This window comes from Orcinus orca, chromosome X, assembly GCF_937001465.1.
Source record: "Orcinus orca chromosome X, mOrcOrc1.1, whole genome shotgun sequence".
NCBI lineage: Eukaryota > Metazoa > Chordata > Mammalia > Artiodactyla > Delphinidae > Orcinus > Orcinus orca.
In genome coordinates this window covers 66441088-66447456 of record NC_064580.1, presented here as the reverse complement: position 1 = coordinate 66447456, position 6369 = coordinate 66441088, and positions in this window count along the sequence as shown.

The following is a 6369-nucleotide window of genomic DNA, read 5'->3' as shown; positions in this document are numbered from 1 at the left end:
AGTTTTGGCGAGGATATAGAGAAAAGGGAACCCTGTTGCACTGTTGGTGGGATTGTAAATTGGTGCAGCCACTATGGAAAACAGTATGGATATTCCTTAAAAAATTAAAAATAGAACTACCATATGATCAAGCAATTTCATTCCTGGTTATTTACACTAAGAAAACAAAAACACTAGTTAGAAAAGATATATGCACTCCAAAGGTTCATTGAAGCAAAAATTTAAAATAGCTAAGATGGAAGCAACCTAAGTGTCCATATATGGTCTAATGGATAAAGAAGTTGTGGTGTGTGTATATATATATATATACACACACACAATGGAATTTTACTTAGCCATATAAAAGAATGAAATCTTGTCATTTGTGACAACATGGTTGGACCTAGAGGATATTATGCTAAGTGAAATAAATCAGACAGAGAAAGACAGATACTGTATGATTCCAATTATATGTGGAGTCTAAAAAATGAAACAGATAAACAAACATAACAAAACAGAAACAGAATTATAAATATAGAGAACAAATATGTGGTTGCCAGAGTAAAGGAGGGTGAGGGGAGGAAAGAAATAGGTGAGGGAGATTAAGAGGTACAAACTTCCAGTTGCAAAATAAATGTCATGGGTATGAAATATACAGTGTGGGGAATATAGTCAATAACTACGTAATACTTCTTATGGTGTCATATCATAACTAGACTTATTGTGGTATCATTTTTTGAAATGTGTAGAAATATAAATCACTATGTTGTGTAACAAGAACTAACAGTGTTGTAGGTCAATTATCCCTCAAAAACAAACAAACAAACAAGCTCATAGGAAAAGAGATCAGATATGTGGTTACCAGAGGCTGGGGGTGGGAGGAGGGGAATTGGATGAAGGCAGTCAAAAGGTACAAATGTCCAGTTATAAGATAAATGAGTAGTAGGAATATAATGTACAACATGATAAATACAACTAACACTGCTGTATGTTATATGAAAATGTGGTTAAGAGACCAAATCCTAAGAGTTCTCACCACAGGGAAATATATATATATATATATATATATATATTTCTATTTTTAAATTTATCTATATGAGATGATAAATATTCACTAAACTTGTGATAATCATTTCATGATGTATGTAAATCAAATCATTATGCTGTATACCTTATATGGTACTGTATATCATTTATATCTTAAATTGGAAGAAAAAACAAAAATAAGAGAAAAAATATTAAATAAAAGAATACCATTGTTGGCTCATAAAATTGGTGAAGATAACAATATTCACTGTTGGTACACATATAGGAAATATACACTTATACTCTACTCATGGAATTAAAATTGGTATAATTTTTCTGTTGGGCAATTTGACAGTATATTTTAAAAGCTTTAAAATTGTTCTTGCCCTTAAAGCCAGTAGTTCCACTTATGTTTTTATCCTAAGGAAATAATCAGTGTGAACAAAGGTCTATATGTATGAATTATTCAATAAATGATATTGGGACAGCAATCAATTTGTGAAGAAATAGATTCAGATCCTCACCTTGTACCATATAGAAAAAAAATCATAGAATTTGAGATATATGTGTAAAAAGTAAACTGTAAATGTATTATAAGAAAATTAGGATATTTGTATAACTTCTCTTTGGTTTTCTAAGTGTTTATTTTTTATAGCATCTTGTTTTTATTTCATGGTTATAATATCTTATTTCCGGGTATAATAAAAAAGTTTTCTTCCGCTCTCTCCTTTATTTCACTGTTTCATTTGATTTGTTTGTCTTGTTCTTTATCTTTCATATAGGAGACTTTCCTATAGGGGAAGGGCTTGCCAACTGGTGATCTTCACTCTAAGATGATTGAGTGAGAATGGCTAGTTCACTGGGGACCCCAAAATGACATTATCTGTAGGTCTTTTCTCTGAGAGCAGTTTCAATTTCTTCAGAGATGAATTCTTCAATTTCCTGCCTGAAAAATATATACCTGATTGTTTGTGTTCTTGGAACCAAGGTATTTGAGGGGGGTGGTGGTTGTAGGGAAAAGAATCTTATTGTAGACTTTCATTTAGTGCCGCTATTTTCAGTATGACACCCTTTCCCCATCTTTCACTCTACCTGGGGCATCTGGCTCTGAGGCTTCTGTGGATTGAATAAACTTCCAGTCGTCTGCCAGAGTAGGGAAAAGGTATTTTCCTGGCTGAGCAGGATGAAGGAAGGGATCTAAGAGTGGTCTAACCCCACTTCTCACACCAAGCCACTAAACCTCGGTTTTCAGCCTTTTGACACACACCTGACTTTTTTGGTCATTGGTGTCTCCAATTTTTGAGCTTCACAGACATTCTGCTGCATGAATTGTGTTGCTTCTCATTTTGCATCTGCCACCTAGAGGCACTTGCTCTTCAGCTCTTTCAGTTGTGCTAACCCGAATCCGCTTTGCATCTTCCAAAAATGTGGTGGCATATCTTGCCTGTTGCTGTCTTCATTTCTGTTCTCTTTGTCTTTGTGAGTTTATACTCCTTAAAAAGTCCACAGGGAGATCAGCTCGGTGCTTTGTGACCAGCTAGAAGGGTGGGATAGGGAGAGTGGGAGGGAGGGAGACACAAGAGGGAAGAGTTATGGGGATATATGTATATCTATAACTGATTCACTTTGCTATAAAGCAGAAACTAACACACCATTATAAAGCAATTATACTCCAATAAAAATGTTAAAAAAGTCCATTCTCTTTCATTTTATTGCAGTTTTAGAAGAGATGATAAACATGTATTTAATCTGTCATATTTAATGGGAGGTCCTCTACAGTATTTATTAAAACTGAAAAATTCACACGCCCCTTGACCTGGAAATCTCACTTATGATAATTTAACTGTCAGAAATTAAAGTGCCAGTATGTATAGGTAACTGTACAAAGGTGTTTACTGCAATATTATACGTAATAGCAACAATCTGAATGTCCACTGATAGGGAACTAGTTATATAAATTATGGTCTAACTATACTATGGACTACTATGAAATCATTGAAAGGAATAAGGAATATTGACTTGGAAGGCTGCCCATGATACATTGCTAAGTAAAAGAGAAGGCTATAGTAACAACATTTTTGTGAAAGAAAATATACTATATGTTTATATGTTGGTATATGTGAAGTGTGTAAGGATTCACACTAGATATTCAACAGTGGTTAGAGAGATGGCTCTGGAGGGGGAGTGGAAGAATATACAAATTTAACTTTTGGATCTTTTGTATTTTATGTAAATTGCTTCAGTTAAACTATGATGCTTTTGTCATTCAAATGACAAAGTAAAGATGCCTTAAAAAAGGTGTAGATGCACGAATGTTCACTGCAGGTTTATCTGTGATAGTGAAAAATTAGAAATTAATATAAATGTCTAACAATAAAGACTGGTTAAATATGTTTGAAATATCTATATATCTGAATATTATGTGCCTACTATCGTGATCTTTCTAAACAAATTTTAATGTTGCAGTGAAATGCTCATGAAAAATGCAAGGTGAGAAAAGTAGGATAGGAAATAGTATATACTTTGTAATTTCAATATTGTAATTAAAATGTATATGTATAGCTGATTCACTTTGTTATAAAGCAGAAACTAACACACCATTGTAAAGCAATTATAATCCAATAAAGATGTTAAAAAATGTATAGGCATACAAAAGACTAGAAGGATATTTGCTATATTGGTTATTTAACACTGCATTACAAACTTAGTGATGTAAAATGACTATCATCATCTCTCAAGACTGAGGATTGACTGGGTTCAGTTACATGGTTCTTTCTCAGAGTCTCTCATACAGTTGCAGTCAGACAGTGGCTGGAGCTGGAGAAATCTCGGAGGCTTCCTCATTCACATGTCTGGCAGTTGATGCTAGCTGCTGGCTCCGAACTCAACTGGGGCTTTCAGCTGGAACACTTACATGTGGCTTCTCCATGTGGCCTGGGTTTCGTCATAGCCTGATGACTGGGTTCCAAGAACAAGTGTCCTGAGGGAAAGAGAGCTGAGAGGAAGCTATATTGACTTTATGACCTAGAGGCAGGAGTCATGCAGCATCATATTCACCTCATGCTGTTAGAAGAAAGTCACTGAAGCTAGCCTATATTCTAGAAGAGGGGAGCTAGATTCCACCTCTTGATGTGATAAATGTCAAAGAATTTTTCAACTTGTTTTAAAGCTAACATATGCCAACATGTTAACAGTCAGTGGTAAGAGTATAAAGAAATTAAATTTTATTCTTTTTTGAATTTTCCAAATTATCTACAGAAAACATATATTACTTCTAAAATAAAAGAAGGAAAGATACCCAAGTGCCATAGAGTAAATGGGACAGAGTTAAAATACCTGAATTTCAGCCCTAGTTCCACCTCTAGGTTACTATGAACCTTGGGCAAGCCTCTTCCCCTCTTGGGGCCTCACTTTCCTTATCTGCCACAGTTAGGGGTTCGGACAACATGATCTCAGAAAGCTCTCCAAATGCTGAAGTTTTCAAGAATATTTCTTTTGTGACACCACTGGTTTCTGGCTCCTTCTCATTTACCTTGGCATGTTCCCCTTTTTCTGTTTACCCTTTACATTTTGGTGTTCCCTAGGACTCCATCTTAAGCTTAGGAGCCTTACTTCATTCATTATCATCATGCTTCCTACTCCTGCTGCCACACTTGCCCTGTAGAGCTGCAACCTAGGATAAGTCCAAGTTTCCGCCATTTTTCTGCTCAACACTCAGGCTGTTGGAAAACATTCACGCAACTCATGCACAGGTACACACACGCATACACTATGCAGTTTGAAGCCAATACAAATTTATGATTTTCCATTCTCAGTTAGACTTTCAACTGAGCTGCTTGGTGACCCTCTGTATGTACTTATGTAGCTCACTCTTGAATTTCTTAGTGGCTATTTTATATTTCCAGTTTTCTTCTTAATCCCTCTATTCTACACTCTCTCTTCTCATTCGTGTAAGTTAACTTTGTCACCTACTTGACTGTGAATGTGAAGATATCAGGCAGGACCTCCCTCAACTTCCTCTTTCACCACCTATAATCTCAATTTTACCTGGACCCATTATCTCCTCCTTTCCTTCTGTCTCAGTGGAGGAGGTATAGCTTTTCCTGCTCAGAGTGTAACCCTCTACCATACCTCTGGATCCCATTCTATCCTGCCTTCTCAGACATTTTTGTGATCAATCACCACCACTCCCCTCCTTGATACACATACTTCTGTACCTTCAACCTCTTCCTTTCTACTAGCTCTTTTTCCTCACCTTAGGTTGAAGTATTCAATAGATGTCAGTTGATTGGTTGCTGTTGAGTTCAATCATGTCCTTACTGATTTTTGACCTGTTAGATCTGTCCATTTCTGATAGAGGAGCATTGGAGTCCCCAACTATAATTGTGGATTCATCTATTTCTCCTTGCAGTTCTATCAGTGTTTACCTCATATATTTTGATGCCCTGTTGTTAGTGCATGCACATTAAGGATTATTATGTCTTTGTGGAGAATTGACTTTTTAATCATTATGTAATGCCCCTCTTTATCCCTGATAATTTTCTTTGTTCTGAAGTCTGCTTTGTCTGAAATTAATATAACCACGTCAGCTTTCTTTTGATTAGTGTTAGTATGGCATATCTTGTTCCATCCCTTCACATTTAATCTATATATGTCTTTATGTTTAAAGTGCATCTATTTTAGACAATATGTAATTGAGTCTTATTTTTTGATCCTCTCTGACAATCTTTGTCTTTTAATTGGTGTGTTTAGACTCTTGACACTTAAAGAGATTATTGATATAATTGGATTAATATCTACCATATTTATCACTGTTTTCTACTTGTTGTCCTTGTTCTTTGTTTCTATTTTTGTCTTCCACTGTATTTCTGCATTCTGTTTTTTTTGTGATAAAACTTTTTATTTTTAGTCCGAAGTGACTCACAGAAACTGTATTTCTTTACTTGTCATTTTTGAGAGGATATGTTTACAATCTAGGAAATTATTTCTTATAATTACCGCTATTGAATCCCCACCCCTCACACCCTGCACTACATTCTATAACTTTATTCCAGAACACAGTAAACCTTATATGTATATACATATAGATTTATTTATTTTTAGTTTGTTAATTTTTTATTTTTATTTATTTTTTTGTGGTACGCGGGCCTCTCAATGTTGTGGCCTCTCCCGTTGTGGAGCACAGGCTCCGGACATGCAGGCTCAGCGGCCATGGCTCACGGGCCCAGCTGCTCCGCAGCATGTGGGATCTTCCCGGACCGGGGCACAAACCCGTGTCCCCTGCATCGGCAGGCAGACTCTCAACCACTGCGCCACCAGGGAAGCCCTAGTTTGTTAATTTTAAATTGAAATATAGTTGACATA